Below are 20,870 nucleotides of genomic sequence, written 5' to 3'. Positions count from 1 at the left end.
GAACCCACCAAATTACACTACTTAGAAAAATAAGATGCTTTAGGGGCGCCTGGGTGGTTCAGTGGGTTAAGCATCCCACTCCTGATCTCCTGATCTCTTGATCTCGGGGTCGTGAGTTCAATCCCCGTGTTGGGCTTCATGCTGGGCATGGAGCTTACTTAAAAATATATACATACATATTTAAAAAAAAAATTCCAGGGGCGCCTGGGTGGCTCAGTCATTGAGCGTCCACCTTCGGCTCAGGTCATGATCCCAGGGTCCTGGGATCGAGCCCCGCATCGGGCTCCCTGCTCAGCGGGAAGCCTGCTTCTCCCTCTCCCACACCCCCTGCTTGTGTTCCCTGTCTCGCTGTCTCTCTGTCAAATAAATAAATAAAATCTTAAAAAAAAAAAAAAAAATCCAGGTAATCCAGGTTACCTTATAAAAATAACAAGCAGCAAAACCAAGCTCTCCTGCTCTCACAAATGGAGGTGCCCTGTGCTGAATGCATGGCTCTCGTACTTTCCTCCCCTTCCTCCAACTAAAGTCTCTGAATGGATCATTTATCCCAACCTTCTTCAACATCTAGAGCCAACTTTAGTCCCCTGAATTTGACATTTTGCAGCACTGAAACAGCTTGTTCCAAGATTGCAAATTATGTCTCCTATCAAAATCTACTCATTAGTTTACGCAAGTCAAAACTTCAACTCTCCAGATGTGTCCATACCCTCTTTCTTGGAATTTTCTGCTCCTTGGAATTCTGTAAGCTATCATAACACCATTTCCCAAAATGTGTCCTTGGGAAACCTAGGATGAAGAGATCTCCACGAGGGTAAAAGGTTTTGGAGGGAATATATATTGGCACCTTGAATTTTCATTCACTCATTCACTCAAATACTTATTAGCTGCCTATTAAGTGTCTAAGGCACTGCTCTGGGTGCTTAGGCAACCTCAGGGAACAAAAAAGACAAAAATCCCTACACTCATGGAGCTTAAAGTATTACAGAAACACATTCTATTTTAAATATGGCAACCAGGGTCAGTCTCTTCTAAAGAGGATGACATCTGGTGAGTTAGCCATATAGATATCTGGGCAAAGATGTCACAGGTACAGTAAACAGTTAGTGCAAAAGCCCAAAGCTCATCAAGTGCTTAAAGCCAGGGCTAGAAGAGAGCAAAGAAAGAAGCCAAGAGTGAATGAAAGGGGTGCCTGGGTGGCTCAGTCGTTAAATGTCTGCCTTTGGCTCAGGTGGTGATCCCAGAGTCCTGGGATGGAGCCCCATGTGGGGCTCCCTGCTCTGCAGGAAGCCTGCTTCTCTCTCACCTGCTGCCCCTCTCCCTCTACTCATGTTCTCTCTCTCTCTCAAATAAGTAAAATCTTTAAAAAAAAAAAAAAAAGTGAATGAAGGAGGAAGAGAATGGGAAATCAGAAAGTCAGTAAGAAATCAGATCACAGGGACGCCTGGGTGGCTCAGTCTGTTAAGTGCCTTCAGCTCAGGTCATGATCCCAGGGTCCCGGGATTGAGCCCCGCATGGGGCTCCCTGCTCAGCGGGGAGCCTGCATCTCCCTCTCCCTCTGCCTGCCGCTCTGCCTACTTGTGCTCTCTCTCTCTCTCTGGCATATAAATAAATAAAATCTTAAAAAAAAAAAAAGTCAGATCATAAAAGGCCATGCAGGTTACCAGAAGGACTGATGGATCTATCCCCAGTGAAATGGTAAGCTACTACTGAAAAAGAGTGGTAAGATTTTAATAGGATCACTTGAGATGAGGAGTGCTCAGATTCTAGATATATTTGAAGGTAGAGCCAATGTGGTTCCTGATGATTGGTTGAGAGTATAGAAGAAAGAGTCAGAGATGACTCCAAAGTTTTTGATCTGAGCACCTCTAATTTTAATCTCAATTCCTTTGGGCATTTTATACATTAAACAGAACGATTCATACATCATTTACCATGGCATTTTTTACTAAGAGAAAAAGATGAGGTTGCCATCAACTGAGATAGGGAAACCAGTTTTGTGGGGAAAGACTGGGAATTTCATTTGGAACTGGTAAGTTTCAGATGTCTAATAGATATCCAAATGGAGATGTCAGGTTGAAATGATTCATGAACACATGAATCTATAACTGAAGAGACAGATCTTAGTTGAAGATATAAATGATGATGCACATTAATTATAGAATCTGAGAGGTATTAAAACAAGACGTCTCACTGACTTTGCTTAACCCAGAGTTTACCAAATTTATCTGATCATGGCACCCTTTTTTTCTACAAATATCTGTTAACAGTCTAGACAACCAGCCTTTCCTGGGAAACACACTGGGCAACTGCTCTACTGACTCCAGTTCCTCTGTCCGTTCCATTTCCTGTACCCCATCTTCCTTCCCGCTGCCGAGTTCCTTGCCTGTGCTCTCTTCCTTCATGGAAACTCTCCCAGAGCCCGTCCATGTCTCCAAACACTTCCCTACTCTCTCTTATAAAGCCAGCAATAGGAGATGTCAAAAAGAAAGCACATACTGGGGCACCTGGCTGGCTCCGTTGGAAGAGCACGCGACTCCTGATCTCAGAGTTCAAGCCCCATGTTAGATGCAGAGAGTGCTTAAAAAAAAAAAAAAACGCTTTCATGAAAAAATGCTCAACATCACTCATCATCAGGGAAATCCAAATCAAAATCACAATGAGATACCACCTCACACCAGTCAGAATGGCTAAAATTAACAAGTCAGGAAACGACAGATGTTGGCGAGGATGAGGAGAAAGGGGAACCCTCCTACACTGTTGATAGGAATGCAAGCTGGTGCAGCCACTCAGGAAAACAGTATGGAGGTTCCTCAAGAAGTTAAAAATATAGACCCAGCAACTGCACTACTAGGTATTCACCCAAAGGATACAAACACTGTGATCTGAAGGGGCACTTGCACCCCAATGTTCATAGCAGCAATGTCCACAATAGGCAAACTATGGAAAGAGCCCAGATGCCCATCAACAGATGAATGGATAAAGATGTGGTGTACATGTACAATGGAATATTAGCCATCAAAAAGAATGAAATCTTACCACTTACATCAATGTGGATAGAACTAGAGGGTATTATGCTAAGTGAAAAAGTTAATCAGAGAAAGACAATTATCATATGGTTTCATTCATATGTGGAATTTAAGAAACAAAACAGAGGATCATAGGGGAAGGGAGGGAAAAATAAGACAAAATCAGAGAGGGAGACAAAGACTCTTAATTATAGGGAACAAACTGAGGGTTTCTGGAGGGGGATTGATGGGGTAAGTGGGTGATGGGCATTAAGGAGGGCACGTGATGTAATGAGCACTGGGTATTATTTGAGACTGATGAATCAGTGACCCCAACCTTTGAAAGTAATGATACACTACATGTTAACTAATTGAATTTAAATAAGTAAAGACAAAAACTTTAAAGTGAAAGAAACAAAGAAAGAGAGAAAGGGAGGGAGGGTGGGAAAGAGAGAAAGAACCTATTTTCTCTCACAAACACGTTTACCATTTTGGTTCCACTTTTCCCAGTTCTCTCAAGAGTTCCTTGCTACCATCCTCTGCATCCACTCAATCACAAAGTCGCTTTTATCCTTCCCGGCACCTCAGAGCCTACCTCTCAGCCCCATTTTACCCTCCTCTTATCAGTTCCTCCTGCTTGGCTTACTTCAGTAACTGCTTAGTCCTGGGGATCTCCACGCATGAGCACATCCCATACACTGCTGTCAGATGAATTGTCCTAAAACGCGATTTCCATCACATCACTTCCCTGCGAAGAATTCAGAGCAGGGTTTCACAAGACTGTCAGATTAAATGCAAATTCTGATTCCTCGCTTTTAAGTCCTCCATCAGGCATCTCCCAGTCGGTTTCATTGTCACTGCTGTCTAATTCCAATCTGGCTACAACAGTTTTCAAATTAGTCCCATGTTGCTCAAAATGTGCTCATTCCTAAGGAATTTTACTTATGCTGTTCTCGCCCCCATAAAATGCCCTTCTCTGTATGTTCCACTATTTAAAGATGAAATTTCTTTCATAGCCCATCTTTTCTGCTAAGTCTTTCCCAAGTAGCCCATTTTCTAGAAGTCACCCTGTTTTATATTCTTCCAGTGTTTTGGCTGGCGCATACCATCATGTGGCTATTTGCAGTAGGATTGGAAATATTTTTTTTCTAAAGGGTCGGATAGCAAATACTCCAGTCTGCCACAGTAGCATGGAAGCAGCCATAGACAATACATGAACAATCGCCCATGGCTATGCTCCGATAGAACTTTATTTACAAGCACAGGGGGAGGGTGGGCCATAGTTTGCTGACTCCTGGTTTAATTAATGACTATTTTTTAAATTAATTTATAAAATGTGTTCACACAATTGCTAACATTAACATTCAAATTTGGCTCTGTGTTCCCAAGCACAAGTAAATATATATAAGGTAAATAACACATCTTTTATTATCTAAAAGATGGGGGGGGGTGCGGGGAGAAGTACCTTTTATCAAAGAAAACAAGCTTTTTCATGCCCCTGAACTCTGAGGGAAATTTCTCAGGTTAGCCTTTATATATGGAATATAGAGTGATATAATAAGCAATATTCTCAGTAACATAAGCTAAAGGGAATTTTATATTACTTCTTTTTTAAACAAACCCTGGATAAAGCCATGGGTATAACATACCATGTAATTCAGCAAAAGAGCCTCAGCGAATACAGTGCAAGTACAGTTTTCTGATGATCTAATCTAACTCAGTAAAAAGGAGATTTCAGACTCTCCAGAGTAGCAGATGCTTATAAACATATCACAGAGGAGACTCACCCAAATGTCAACAGTGACAGAGCGAAATAGAAGAAAATGCGCGGTTATACTCTCTGATCCAGGCCCAGAATGGTGGAATTCCAAAACGCTTTGGGGACAGTTAGAGCAGCTGGTTAGGCTAATAGCTTATTATGCAGTGAAAAAGCCAAACCATACAGAAAGAACGACTTTGTCTCCAGGAGGTAGGCCAACAGAGTAAGAAAGCACCGTTTTCACCAAAATGACCTAAGTACAGGCGACAAACACCTAAGTTTACAAAAGACAGCCCCAAGATCTGTGTGACACTTTAGAGAATGAATACATTTTTTAAAGTACAACCACTTGACCTTTCCTAATACACAGCCACTAAACATTCTAAAAACCACTCCCCAAGCTGCATTATGGTGTGATATCACCCTTTACTTGCTATCCTTGGGCTACAAACTGCAACTGTCTTTCATCTACTAGAGACTTAAACTTCAAGGTTAATCACAACCATTTGGCCTTTCAAGGTATCAGAACATCATATTCTCGGAATTTCAAAAAAAAAAAAAAAGAGTACATAATGCTCGCTTTAGCATTGGCAGTCTAGCTTGTGTCCTACTTTATTTCTAATCTCAACTTCCCTTGGGCATTTCATGCATTAAAGAAAACAATTTACACATTACTTCTTCCCATGACATTCTTTACAAAAGGGAAACCACTCACAATATGCTCCATAAACCACTTGTTACAAAAAAGCGTTTGATTTTTAAAGATTTATCTCCAACCTGTCACGGTGCCTTTTTTGGCTTGTCTAAATCTAAATCAGAAAGAGAATTTTTAATGAGGTCTTTAAGTTCCAAGGGAATCAAAGCATTTGTTTAACTTAAGCAATTATCACCTTATCTGCCAAGGTGTTCCAGCATATTTCCAAGAAAATAAATCTATCACCTGCATTCTAGAAGTAATAAAGGAGCAGCAGATAGAGCACTTCTGGTTTTCAACTTTCTCTGGGATATGGAAATACACAACTATACATCACACAAAAGTGTTTAGTGTCAAACTTCAATGAAGTGCACAATCTGGAAAACAAGAGATCTATGTAATTACATTCACACTTGCTATGGGAACCCAGCAAGGGATTATATGGGGTAGTTGGGGATGGGATGTTGGGGGGAGTGTCTAATGATCACAGAGAAAGAGGACTTTGAGCACCCTTGACCATCAAATTCCTTTATAGGAAGGACTCAGGGAAGCAATGTAGGTCAAGCCAGAGCTATAGAGAGTATGGTTTTGTTTTTTTTTTTTTTAGAGAGTATGTTCTTAAAGCCAGTATACATTAACAGACTGACAAAAATACATACTTCATTCACTAATGGGGCCCTCTGTTTCAGGGACACAAAATCTAGTAGGACTTTTTTTCCTTCTAAAACTTACAACTACTGCAATTATCAGTTATGTATTCATTTCATTTCTTCCTCCCACAAATTAAGCTATGGAACCATCAGCCTGAGGATTTTAAACATATATTTGACAACTTTTCATTACTTTTATCTTTTTTTTTTAAAGATCTTATTTATTTATTTGAGACAGAGAGAATGAGAGAGAGAGAGAGAGCACATGAGAGGGGGGAGGGTCAGAGGGCCACCCAGGCGCCCCTCATTACTTTTATCTTAATAGCTTATACAAAAGCTGATAGCACCATCAAAAAATTTGAGCTGATCTTCCAAGTTTATCAAGACTGTGGCACAGGGGTATATTCTTGTCTCTCCTAGTTGCTTTGCCCAGCTTCTTAAAGAAGGGAAAACAACCTGTCCATCCTTTTCAACCACCTACCCGGCTCTGCTATTCAGTATTTATGTGTTCCTTGTTCTTCTGCCTGCATAGCTTCTCACCCACCACTTCTTGGTCCCTAATTGCTTCTCCACATGCTCTTTAGAACCTGGCAGCTGGATTCTATTTCATTCACCCTGTATGAAATCCTGATACCTGCTAGAAACTCAAGCTTAGCCTCAGCTCTTGCTTCAAAAGCTCTGAAATCCAACTGCCACTTGCACTCTCAAATTAATAGGACAAGACAATTAGGGCCCTCCTCACTACATGATCCATAAAAATGAAACAATCATGGGGAAATCACAATGAAAGTTTTTAATACTACAGAGCAAGTATAAGAAAAATAGACCTGGGTGGCTCAGTCGGTTAAGTGCCTGCCTTCGGCTCAGGTCATGATCCCAGGGTCCTGGGTTCGAACCCCACATAGGGCTCCTTGCTCAGCAGGAGCCTGCTTCTCCCTCTGCAAGCCACTCTCTCAGCTTGTGCACACTCCTCTCTCTCTCTGACAAATAAAATCTTTAAAAAAAGAAAGGAAGAAAGAAAGAAAGAAAGAAAAAACTAGTGACCACTAAGTCATCATTAAGCTGAGAATATTAAATACTTTCATATTAATGAGTAATTTCAAACTCAAGTCAAGGTAGAGGGGGCCACTAAGTGGTGTGACGAACACATGTGGTCAACACTATAATCAGAGAAAGCAGGAACTGCAGAGATGTGGCGGAGACTGCTAACCATCCTACACTCTGTGTTCTCCTTCTTCTGTATTAATAAAACAGTAGCCTGACCAGCTCCATCACATTTCCTAGTCTTAAGTACGCTTAGGTATGACCATGTGTGTGATTATCTGTCCAGTGAGTTTTAGTAAATGTGATGTGCCCCTTCCAGGCTACCGACTGCTTCCTCCACTCTCTGCATGAAGACAATGCCTCTAGCTCACTGTTGAGGAAACAAGATGGAAGGAACCCGGATCCCTAGATAATAGCATGAAGCAGAACTCCATACCTGGAACTCCAACTATTACATGAGAAACAATCTTCTACTTTGTATGAACTATTGCATTCTGGGATTTCTTTTAGGACTTCCTTAATAATACAGTAGACCTGAGACTATCTCCCTTCCATACTTTTTTTTTCACTAGAGAAATGAAGAAATTGAATGTGAAAGAGGTTAAGCAACTTGCCAAAAAGGCTAATCAGCCTGGCAGTTCAGGTGAAAACGGAGGTTTCTTCACTTCCGACCCAGAGTATCCCTGGACCATCATTAGTAACATGAGGCATGACCAGCACATTCCATTACTGCACTGTGCCCCAGGAATCTTAGGATCTAGAATTCAAGTGCTGACCAAATTTAGGTGACTATGAGTTCTGATGATCTCACCGGTTGCAATTTATTGAAATATATCTAATTGCAATCAAATTCCTGCCTTTATAGTTTAGTTCTTTCTGAGTTTATGTCACATGCTACTTACTCACAGATTTTGAAATGGGAGTCTAAAATAAGACCAAAGGCAGGAAATTCCAAGTTAGAACTGATTGCTGTCCAGGAGAACCAGGCATTAAAGTAAAAAAAAACAAAACCACCTCCTTGTATAATGCCTAATTTTTTACATTTTCTCCAATTATTCTCAAATAATCTTTTTGAAGTGTCATATATGTGTATGTATTTGTGGGTTAGATATATAAGGGAATATAGATGAAAAGTTATTTTTAAAAATCTAAAGATTTACTTATCTAGAATTTTTACAATATGCAATCTGTCTTCAAAAGTCTTAAAATTAGCTCCTTTATGAGATGATTTTTTTCTATTACAATTTTTAAATATTTCTCCACCAAAAGAATACTCAAATTGCTCTCTACATTTTTAAAAGAAATGTTTTATGTTGATATAAAATAATCAAAATAATCTTTACAGTATATTTATAGTAAAACTGATACGTCATTTTAAAGATCTTACTGACCAATAAATGTCAAATCTGAATAGCTAAAATCTCCATATTCATAATCTTACTTCAAATACCATTCAGTTAACTAGAATTTATTAAAGCACCACAGAATATATCTTATAGGTATTTTACTTGTATTTCCTCCCCTCAAAAATGACTCTAATTTTGTGCACTGGTTCTCTAAAATAATTTACTTCTTAACAAATATTAACATGGTACAAAGTGAAGTATTTAGGGGGTAATGATATGACATTAAGGATTTTCTATAAAATACTCCACTTACCCTCAAAGGGGTGGGGGAGGGGGATGACAGATAAAACAAGAATGTCTAAATGTTGATAATAGATATGTACATTCAAGTTCATAATACTATTCTATTTTTATGTATGTTTGAAAATTTCTGTAAATTTTTTAGCCTTCCACCCTATAAGGACACAGAGAGAAGTCACTGCCTATGAACTAAGGAAGAGGGTCCTCATCCAACCATGCTAGCACCCTAATCTCAGACTGTTAGCCTCCAGAACTGTGAGAATTAAATGTCTGGGGTTTTTTTTAAGATATATTTATGAGAGCGAGAGCACAAATGGGAGGAGCAGAGCGAGAGGGAGAGAGAATCTTCTGCAGACTCCAAGCTAAGTGCAGAGCCCCAAGCGGGGCTCGGTCCCATGACCCCAGCTGAAACCAAGTCAGACCCTCCACCAACTGCACCACCTGGGTGCCCCTGTTATTTTTTTTTTTTTAAGGTTTTAAAACCTCATATATTTGTTCTTACTAGAGGCCAGGCAATATTCTAAGCACTTTCCCTATATTAACTCATTTAACCCTCCAGTAACTCTATGAGCTAGGTACTCATTTTGCAGATGAAGAAACTGAGGCACAGGAAAGTTAAATAGATCATAAAGTAAGCTAAAATCCAAATCCAGATTTTCTGGGTACACAAGGACATGGAAAAGCCTGGAAAATACACATTACGGGTGATCTTTATTTTTGCTTGTTTCTATTTTCTAATTCTTTCACAAGAATGTGTGTTTTTATTATTTTGAATAGTTACCAAAATGTTTATTCAGATGCTAACATGATCTTTAGAAACAAAGGATATGACTTTCTGAAACCAAATTACTGCAAGCATAGAAATCCATTACTAACAAGTGTCATACAGTGAGCAACAAACTAGGAAAATTTTAGAAATGATAAAAGATTACTTTTGTTAGCCTTTTTACCAATACTTTATGGAAAGAGTAATACTAAAAAAAGTCAATGTAATTTAGATAGATACAATTAACTTTAGACCACTTAAAAACTTCCTCCATTTTTAAGGAGAAACAACCATTTTAATTTTCCCAATTAGACTCGTGGGAAATTTTACACCAAAATAAAAGCTCTTACTCTTGAAAAGAATTACGTGGACTGATGACAAGTAAATGCCAATATTTTTCTTAATTGCTACAAACTGACCATTCAACCTCATTTCTTATTTTTCATGAAAACTACATTATTAAAAACGTGTAGAATATGAGAGTTACAGTTTACTTATTTTAACTTGCATTCTTAGTACTAATGAAAGCTGAAGACCAATGAGCAAAGGAATCTTTTTACAGGAAGATAGTAAATTTCCCTGCTGTTACCTAAGTCAACATAGCCCAAGATGGACATGGAGACTATCTCTATATTCCAGTCCTGAACGGCTACAATCACAAAAACATAATCACTCTGACAGAATCATTCTGAAAGAAAATAAAGGGTAAACTGTGAAGCAATGTCATCTCTTTTTTGCAACCCCTAAGACTGTCCATAATGAAGACAAGCAAACATCTCTAATCCGATTATGCTTACAGCCTCATATACTTCCATCATCATCATGACAGAGCCACCAGACACAGAGACCAAAGTACATGGGGCTCGGGGTGGGGTGCAGGGGAACAAGGAACAAACCTGGATGCAAATCCTGGCTCCAGCACTAGTCATTAACATTTAGGTTAATCACTTACCTTGGAGCCCGTTTCCTCATTGGTTAAATATAGGGGACACCTGCTTCACAAGTGGTTTGAGGAACAATATGAAGTGTGCCTGAAAGCCAAGAAGGTCTTGACATAGTCAATACTCTACAAATGTGTCTCCTCCCTCCCTTGATACCATGTGGGATAGTCAAGGGAGGTGAATGATGGAAGAGAACTTGAGTTTTAGCGATAAGTAGGTTGTCTCTGATCAAAGACCAGAGTGGGATCTTGTATGTAAGTCACCAGCCCCAAAGTCGGAAAACATACGAGATTTCCACTCAAAATATAGTTGAATTTTAACTTAATTGCTGAAAACCTTTCAATAGCTTCCCACTACACTTTGTAATACAAAACTTCTTAGCATGGCCAAAAGGTCCTACATGATTTGGTCTCACACGTCTCCCTCACTTAGGGAACTTCGGCCACAATGACTTCCAGTTCACTCTGTGAACCCCCACCAAGCTCTTTCCAAGTCCAGGTCTGGAACTCTCAGGACCCTCAGCCTCCAGCGTTCTCGCCTTCTTGTTCCAACAGCCAACTCTTCCCACCCTCCACATCTTCCCTTGAGCCTCTCCTATCTCCTCGCCTCCAATTGCTCCCCACCGCTACCCCCAGTGACCTTCAGTGTACCCTTCATAGCTTTATCACAATCTCAAACGACCATCATTTACTTATTTCTGCTGCTCCTCTCTATCTCCCAGTGAAAGGCAAACTTGTTGCATGCAGGGACCTGTTCTCTCTTTTTGACCACTGTAACCTCAGCATTTAACAAGTACCCGTTCAATAAAGATGCACTGAATAACCAAAATCAGACCTAGGATTTAGAATGCCAAGGTGGATGAAACAGTTCCTAGGTGTCAAGCACTCCACAAAACACTTTAAATAACTAATCGCGTTGGATCTTCACAGTAACTCTAAGGTAGGTATTATTAACTCCCACTTCCCACATGAGAAAATAGGAGCTCGGAGAGGAAGCCATTTGCCTGAGGTTATACAGTGGTATTAATAGCCAGGATTTATTGAGTTTTACCATGTGCCAGGCAGGCACTGTCGAAGCTCTTTACATGTCTTCTCTCATCCGATATTCAAAACAACCACATGCCATGAGTACTATTATTATCCTCATTTTCATATGAAAAACCAAGGGAGGCAAAGAGAGGTCAAAATTAATTGCCTAATTATGTAAGAAGCAGAGCACGAGCATGAACCATGCAATCTGCCTCCAAAGCTCACATTCTTAACCACTACTCTCTAAAGTAGAGTTGACACAGAGTTTTTGTAAAATTAAGTAGCCCATTAAAGTGCTTTACTCATAACCAGGCACATAACACTTTTAAAATGTTAGCCATTATTTTTTTGTGGGGGGGGGGGGCGGGGAAGAGGGAGAAGCAGGCTTCCCGCCCAGCAGGTTCTGAGTCTGAATCCAATGCCTTGCTTTTTTTCTATTACATCTTGCTGCATCCCAGGAAATTAATGACCTCTTTAAAAAAAAAAAAAAAAAAAACAACCTCGGTATGGATCTACAGTGCTAAATAGGGTTCCCAAAGCAGCTCATCAGCATACACAAACAGCTCTGTTTCTTTGTATATACTGCAATCCTAAAAACATGTAAGCGAGTCTAATGTGCAAAAGTTACATATTAAAGGGGTGTCCCGGGGCGCCTGGCTGGCTCAGTCCGTGGAGCATGCAACTCTTGATCTCAGGGTTGTGGGTTCGAGCCCCACGCTGGGTGTGGAGATTGCTTAAAAATTAAATCTTTTTAAAAAGGGGGGTCCCATGCCGACCACAAAACACAAAAATGATCCATCTAAACCTACCCTCATCCTATGGCACCATCACCTGCAGTACATCTCCCACATTTGTGTATGTTCTTGATTTTATATTTTCATTTCATCACAGACCATTCAGTTTAAGTCCAATGGGCATCTAACGAAGAATAAAGATTGGCTACTTTTGTCACAGCAATTAGTGTGTATCTTTAGTTCAGTCCATGCTTCTTGCCACTGATAACAACACTTCCATATTTACATTCCCCCCCTTTTTTTAGCACGCACAAAGCAGTTTGTTAAAAAAACATTTTCCATTTCTTAAAAATAAGTAAATATTCATTGAAATAGATGAACGCAATTATTTGCCCAAACAACTGCTCAAACACTACCACACAGACACAGATGGCTACACTTCCGAAAAATGAATGCTTGGCTGGCAGGTCGCCCCACCATGTGACAGGTCGAAACACAGCTCCACGAGACACGGAAATTTCTGTGTGGATGAGTTCACTTGTAAAAACACAGAGTTTGAAATAAAGGTGGAATGTTCTGGAAAGATCAGACGGAAGCCACTGCGTGTTCCTTCTCAGTTCCCAGAGCTGTCTCATAAAACAGGGCTTGAACTACAACTTGGCATCATCTTCCAGGCAAGAAGAAGAGGATCAGGTGCAGAGGGGGCCACATGGCAGACAATTTCTATTCGCTTCCAGCCCTGAGAAGATCATCAGCAGTCCTCAAGATGTAGATCTCGTTATTAAGGGGCTAGCTTCCATCCAGACAGCAGCTGTACCTGCTCAGACACTAGTGAAGAAGTACGCCAAGCAAGAAGGGTTCCTCACTGACGGGAGCCTGCTGCGTTTTTCCCCCGGACTTTTGAGTTTCTTGAGGGAAACAGCTGGGTCTTGTTCACCACTGCTGGGCCTGGGACGCAATAAGCAGTCATAATATTTTTTTGAGTTGCTGTGTTTAGCGCAGTAGCTAATACACAACAGATTCAAAAAATGTTAGAATCAGAATTCGGCTGTTTCTTTTGCTTTCAGATCAACTTTCCGAAACAGAAACTGAGAAACAGAGAAGCATCTGCAATCTTTCTCACTAATTAAGAGTCATGGAACAAAGACCCTAAATAAATTAATAAGAACCAGAAGTAGAAAAATAAATACGTAAACAACTTTATTTTCAAATTAACACAGTAACCTGAATTCACTTACCAACACATTCAGGGTTTGAAAATAAATCATTCTTTTTAGACACACCCCTTCCTCCCGGCTGGCTGGCTGGCTTGCTTGCTTGCTTGCTTTTTTTTTCTTTTAACCTGAGCAAATAACTTTCGCATAGGTAGTATAAAGATGTACCAGGTCCAGGGGCGCCTGGGTGGCTCAGTCATGGAGCGTCTGCCTTTGGCTCGGGTCATGATCCCTGGGTCCTGGGATCGAGTCCCGCATCCGGCTCCCTGCTCAGCGGGAAGCCTGCTTCTCCCTCTCCCAAACCCCCTGCTTGTGTTCCCTCTCTCGCTGTGTCGGTCTCTGTCAAATAAATAAATAAAATCTTTAAAAAAAAAAAAAAAGATGTACCAGATCCAAATCCTAAATCAGCAGAATCCAGATTAGTGAGATTTTATTACACTGTTATTCATTTTGGTACACTTTCTTAAAAAAAGAAAAAGAGGTCAAAGACCACTTGCAAAAGCTCACAAGACTGGTTCCTCACTGTTTCCAGCTGAATCTAATAGAGATGGAAAATGGGTCTTTGTTACTTGAATACATCATAAGTTTTACATGAATGCTTCAGTTGACAGCTCTTATTTATCATAGCTATGCTCTTAATCTGTTATGTATTACAACCCTTTAGAAACCCACAGTATCACCTCTGCATATTTCCCACTGGGGTAAAAGGCATTTTAAGCATGTAATTACCCCAAAGAAGTAACATTTACTAATTTTCTATTACACAGCCAGCATTACTCATGGCTGTTTTTATTTGTAGGGTGCTTAATAATCAGAGACTAGTTAACCTTCACAACCGTCCTGGGCAGAAGCCCATTAGTAAATCATTTCACAATAGCACAGAGACACCAAGCAGCATATGCAAGAATTAGAAGAGGCTCCTGGAAAATGCTGATATCCAGTTGACAGAGTACAGTGTGTAGAATGTCTTTCAGATAGTTTTTTAAGATCATATTTAAGCAAGAGGAAGAGGAGCTGAGGAGGAGGAGGAGAGGAATACGTAGCTCCTCGTGAGAATTTTTTTTTATTTCATAAGTTTTCAAACCAATACATACAATTTTTTATGTACAGTTTCAATGGAACTTTCCAACACCATGCTGGACATAAATGACCAACTAGATGAATAGCTGAAGCCACTCTACAGACCAGCAGCTCACAAGAAAGCCAATGTTCAAAGGGCTTCATTTCAGCCTCTAAGACTACTTCTGCCTCTCAGCCCAAATGCAAACACTATGAAATTGCTCCCAACCTGGCTTACCTCTAAAGTGATGCCAAAGTCCTCAAAGCCACAGAGATAAGGTAGAACCAGCATGGCGCCCAGGACCGCAAGAGCCTCCCCAAGTCCCACCCACCAAACTCAATTCCATAGGGAACTTAGCACAATAAAGCTGAAAGTCTGAGGTGGGTCAAAACTAACCCACTTGGTATGGAAGTCGGTAGCCAACGTACTACTTGCTGAGCATTTGATCTTATATTTGGCATTTCTTGACTATAGCCCAAAGTGCGGCACAGAGTCTTCAAGTCCTATTCACTTCCCATTTCAAAAGTATGAGAATGCAAAAGGCTTAAAAGCAACCACCTTTTGTGTAAAATTATTCATTGACTGATCAAAAAGGTAAGCTAAGGAACATACAGATAAAATATTGATTAGTTATGTAAAATACATTTACAAAGAGTTTTAATAGTATAAGGAAACGCTTATTGTAGAGTAAAAAAAAGAAGTTATTACACACAATCATGAACACAACCAAGTTTAAACCATATACATATAAAGACATAGGATTAAGAAAAAAAAGCGAGGGGCGCCTGGGTGGCTCAGTTGGTTAAGCGACTGCCTTCGGCTCAGGTCATGATCCTGGAGTCCCGGGATCGAGTCCCACATCGGGCTCCCTGCTCAGCAGGGCGTCTGCTTCTCCCTCTGACCCTCCTCCCTCTCATGCTGTCTCTCATTGTCTCTCTCGCAAATAAATAAAATCTTAAAAAAAAAAATTAATTAAAAAAAAAAAAGTGAATATGCAAAGAATATTAACAAGTTCCTGTCTGGAGAATAAGACGACAGGAGATCACAACCTATCATATTCCTCCTTATATTTGCTACATTTAATTCCACCCCCCTGAAATGGGCATTCATTACCTTTTTTACACTAAGTAAAAATTATTATTTTCAAATAAAACCATACAGTCAGTTTTGGGGTCTCAATAAAAAAATTAGTAATCTTATTTATTCACTTGCAACCAGGGTCTTTTATCACCATCTGAAGAGGCAGTTTCGCCGCAGCACACACCAAGATAAAAGTCTCACTTGATCCAATTACACTGCTTATTAAGAGCTATTTAATGAGGAAGTCACACCTTCAAGTTATTAGAAGCTATAATGGTCCTGCAGAGTTCCAAACAAGTAAGCTAACAGAATTACCTTTGATTCTAAATTGTTTGCCAGCAAATTAATCCATCTGTTCCTGAAAAAAATTAAGTGTTCCTCCAGTGTGTTCAACTTTCTCCAATCTCATTTTAATCAAATACGTTAGCCTCAGTGTAGGTATTTTTTTAACAGAGTTATTTTATAGTAATAGATATACAAAGAAAGGTACGTTTAAAGTGTACAATGTGATGAGTTTGGACAAAAATAAACACCTCTGTGACACCATCAGCAAAATCAAGGCAATACGCACGCAACGCCTTCCAGAGTTTTCTTGCATCCTTTGGTTTTTGTTTTGTGATAAGAAAACTTTACATGAGATCTACTCTATTAAATTTTGAAGTGCACAATACCATACTGTTGTACAGATCTCTAGAACTTACCCATTCTAGCATAACTGAAAGTTTATAAAAGCTAGGTATTTTCAATTGCTTAAATTACAGTACAAAGAGCTTATTTTCTTTTCATTTTCCTATACAACCTTATACCTACAAAAAAAATGACATCAATAGATAAATTTTAGGGCAGTCTTATGTTTTGGCATCTGTCAAAGAATAATGAAAGGCTTTTTGAAAGAGTGACATTTGGACAGAGACCGGAAGGAAAAGACCACTCCAGACAGAAGGAACACTAAGGGCAACAACATTGAGGTGAAAGCAGGCTTGGCAAGTTCAGGGAAGACCAAGGACACCAGCATGGTTGGTGCATGTGAGCAAGCTGGGCTGGGGGAGAGAGGACAGACTGACCAGGGGCCCAGATCACATAAGTCCCTGCAGGACACTGTGAGCCCCTGGGGTTCTTGAGTGAGACCGGAAGTCCTAGAGGGTTTGGGACAGGGAGATGGCAGACTTGACTGTCATTTTTTTTTTTTTAAAGATTTTATTTATTTATTTGAGAGAGAGAATGAGAGAGAGAGCATGAGAGGGGTGAGGGTCACAGGGAGAAGCAGACTCCCTGCTAAGCAGGGAGCCCGATGCGGGACTCGATCCCTGGACTCCAGGATCATGACCTGAGCCGAAGGCAGTCGCTTAACCAACTGAGCCACCCAGCCGCCCTTGACTGTCATTTTTAAAAGATCATTCTGGCTTCTCTGAAGAACAGACCATGAACAGGCAAGGATGGACAAAGAGAGACCCGTGAGGGGGTTACAGCAATAATCTGGGAGAGAAACCATGTTGCCTTGGAGAAGGAGAACAGTGGCAGAAATGGTGAGACTAGATCAGACAAAATTTGCTAATGCACAGAATGTGGAAGGTAAGAAGAGCAAAGGATGACACCAAGGTTTTTAGTTCAGACAACCAAAAGAAAGCAGCAGTCATTCTGAGATGCACAAGACTAAAGGAGTCACCCATTTGTTTTAAACACAATATAGCAGGGGCACCTGGGTACCTCAGTTCTTAAGCGTCTGCTTAATTCCTTTACTTGATGAACTATTATACCAACAGTTTAGCTTACTTATCACATGTACATACGTGCATGTGCACACAGATACGCTAAATTGACCCCTTGGTTTGAATCTCTCATCCACCATGCCCTTAATCATTTAATAAAAATTTATTAAGGGGCGCCTGGGTGGCTCAGTCGTTAAGCGTCTGCCTTCAGCTCAGGTCATGATCCCAGCGTCCTGGGATCGAGCCCCGCATCGGGCTCCCGGCTCAGCAGGAAGCCTGCTTCTCCCTCTCCTTTTGCCCCTCCCCCTGCTCGTGTCTCTCATGTGTTCTCTCTCAAATAAATAAAATATTTAAAAATATATAAATAAATAAAACAATGCAGCAATGCACAAGTCTCCTACGTCCTGTGGGTACAATTTTTGTCCATGCCAGCAAGGCTAAATGATAAAGGGTGCAAAATACGGAATACAAGTTTTGTATAATCCTTAATTTTATTTGAGGCCAATTCTTGATTACACACAATAAATGTTAAAATGTGTACACTTAGGTCCAGCCTGCATTTATACTCAGCTCATATCCAAAACCAATGCTGCAATCCAAACTGCCCCAGTCCTACCCACTCTCTAATCCCAATTAGGCCTCTTTGGCCCAGTAGGCCCTAAGCAGAGAGGGAAGACAGGTAAATTAGGTGGGTAGATAATTCTTACTTCCCCATTTCCCCAGCCTTCATTGTCCATTCTAGTTTATATCTCCTTCCAAGCTTTATGTTAAATGTCCAAAACATTCTAAAACCATGGCAAGTGGGAATAAATTTAGAACTGGGGGAGTGGGGAGGGAAAAATTGGTTGTGAAGTGATATTGTGAACAGAAATGTAAAGAAAATTTAAATGTATTCATTTCTTTAAAAAAACCTTTAAAGATAAGAAGTCACTTTAATATATAATTGATTTGTGAATGAAGCATCAATTGTTGCTGAAACTATTAGGTTAAAGGATGATGGGAACTTCCTTTTTTTTTTTTTAAGATTTTATTTATTTGACAGAGAGAGACACAGTGAGAGAGGGAACATAAGCAGGGGGAGTGGGAGAGGGAGAAGCAGGCTTCCCGCTGAGAGGGAGGCCGACGCGGGGCTCGATCCCAGGACCCTGGAATCATGACCTGAGCTGAAGGCAGATGCTTAACGACTAAACCACCCAGGTGCCCCAGTGGGAACTTCATTATTAAAGGGATCAGGATGACCCCACCTGAACCCACTCATTCCATCTTAGCATCACTACAAGTAAGAAAACCAGACACTGTGTCCTCATGTTGTGATGGAATAAGAAGACATACACGGAACCCTCTAAGAATATTCTCGCCTAAAGCATTTCAAAATCGATCTATGCAGCTTTCCATATTTAACCACCAATTTATAGAAAACTCAAGAGATAGAGGAACAAGGTAAACAAAAACCACGTATAGAGCAATAAGCTCAGAATTTGGGACATTTTATTGGACAAGTGACTGATTCTCCAACAAACTCAATGACATAGGAAAAAGAAGGGCTGGAGGGACTGTTACAGTTAACTGTAGTGGGCGCCTGGGTGGCTCAGTTGGTTGAGCAACTGCCTTCAGCTCAGGTCATGATCCTGGAGTCCCGGGATCGAGTCCCGCATCAGGCTCCCTGCTCAGCAGGGAGTCTGCTTCTCCCTCTGACCCTCTCCCCTCTCATGTGCTCTCTCACTCTCTCTCTCAAATAAATAAATAAAATCTTTAAAAAAAAATTATCATTTTCATTCATAATCACTAATTTCAAAGGTTATGCTCATGCTTCATGGGTCAGAATGATTTAAGACTATGCTACAAATTAGAATTTAACATAACTCTGTTTTGACTGAAAAAATATCTCTTACCTGAAGTTATCAATAAGAAAACGGTCCAAGAGTTAAGAAGAGGTTTGGAAATTTTCTGTCTCAGACTATTCCTTTCACATTCACTTTGAACAAAACCGTTATGATTTACAACTCAAAGTGAAGAAGCTGCTAGGTATTCTATGTAGCTTATTTGAGAAAAGGACACTCTTCGTCCAAAGAATAAAGAGCCAGGATGTGGAAAAACACTTTGGCTAGCAGACCTCTAAAAAAAAACAGAGGATCACAAAAGTACTTGCCAAAAAAAAAAAAAAGTAGTTACAAGAAGAGGCCACAGATTTCCACGGGTAATAGCCAGAATCTGTTCCAAGAGCTTTTCCATAAAACATGGAAGAGATACCCAGATACCTGAAAAAGTTCGGTACCAAAAACCTACCTTTCGTTCATTTGACAAATATTTATTAGATGCAACCTTGTGTCAAACGCTGTACTAAGCACTGGAGATACAAAAGTCTCTGCCTTGGGACACCTGGGTGGCTCAGTCGGTTAAGCATCTGCCTTCGGCTCAGGTCATGATCCCAGGGTCCCGAGATCGGGCCCCACATTGGGCTCCCTGCTCAGCAGGAAGCCTGCCTCTCTCCCCCCGCCACCCATGCATGCTCTCTCTGTCTCTCACTCTCTCAAATAAATAAATAAAATCTTTAAAAAAACAAAACAAACAAAAGTCCCTGCCTTTACAAGGGATTACATTCCTAGTAGAGGAAAAACAAAAATAAGCAAAGTAGTAAATGATGTAGCGTTTTATAAGGTAAGGACTATATACAAAAGTAAAGCAGAGAAAGGTTCCAATTTTAAAAAGAATGGTCAATGAGAAGCTCACAAAGGTGACACATAAGCAAAGACTTAACTCAAGTGAAGGAGTCCACAGTCTCTAAGAAGAGATTCCAGGCAGAAGGAAGAGCAATACAAAAACCATGGTGGGAGCATGTCTCCTTTAGGTCTGATAGAGCAGGTTTAGTGAGTGAGGGCAGAATAGCTGGAAATGAAGTTAAAGAAGCAACGAAGGGGTCAGATCACTGCAGGCTTCATAGACCACTGCAAAGATTTTGCCTTTTACTTTGGGTAGCAATGGGAAGCCATTAGAGGGTTCTGGAAGAGTGATGAGAGGAGAAATCTTTCTTTTTTTTTTTTTTAATTTATTTGTCAGAGAGAGAGCGTGAGAACAAGCAGGGGGAGCAGCAGAGGGAGAAGGAGAAGCAGGCTCCCCACAGAGCAAGGAGCCTGATGCATCTCGATCCCAGGACCCTGGGATCATGACCCGATCCGAAGGCAGACGCTTAACCGACTGAGCTACCCAGGCACCCCTGCCCCCTGAAATATTGTCAGCAGAACAGCCAGTGATTATTTTTTTTTTTTTTAAGATTTTATTTATTTATTTGAGAGAGAATGAGAGACAGAGAGCACGAGAGGGAAGAGGGCAGAGGGAGAAGCAGACCCCCCGCTGAGCAGGGAGCCTGATGCAGGACTCGATCCCGGGACTCCAGGATCATGACCTGAGCCGAAGGCAGTCGCTTAACCAACTGAGCCACCCAGGCGCCCAGCCAGTGATTTTTTTTTTTTTTTTTTTTTTTTAAAGATTTTATTTATTTATTTGCGAGAGAGAGAATGAGAGACAGAGAGCATGAGAGGG

General features: G+C 40.6%; 1 protein-coding gene across 5 annotated transcripts in view; it reads right to left on the bottom strand.

Moving 5' to 3' along the window:
• Positions 1–20,870, bottom strand: part of FOCAD (focadhesin) — a 305,106-nt gene that overhangs the window by 273,503 nt on the left and 10,733 nt on the right. The window contains exons 1-2 of one of the 5 annotated variants that reach the window (XM_081803025.1): positions 4,793–4,880; positions 3,652–3,753 (exon numbers count right to left, since the gene is read on the bottom strand). The exons of 3 other annotated variants lie outside the window; for them this stretch is intronic. The gene's annotated coding sequence lies outside the window, so the exon portion shown is untranslated. Of the gene's footprint in view, positions 1–3,651; positions 3,754–4,792; positions 4,881–20,870 lie in introns of those variants that run through there. One more of the 5 variants, XM_081803026.1, reaches the window with a different exon arrangement.

The sequence above is a fragment of the Leptonychotes weddellii genome, chromosome 14, assembly GCF_054177405.1.
Source record: "Leptonychotes weddellii isolate Sample4059 chromosome 14, ASM5417740v2, whole genome shotgun sequence".
NCBI classification, from domain to species: Eukaryota; Metazoa; Chordata; class Mammalia; order Carnivora; family Phocidae; genus Leptonychotes; species Leptonychotes weddellii.
The sequence above is the reverse complement of the archived record's forward strand: the minus strand, read 5'-3'. Positions and strand labels throughout refer to the sequence as shown.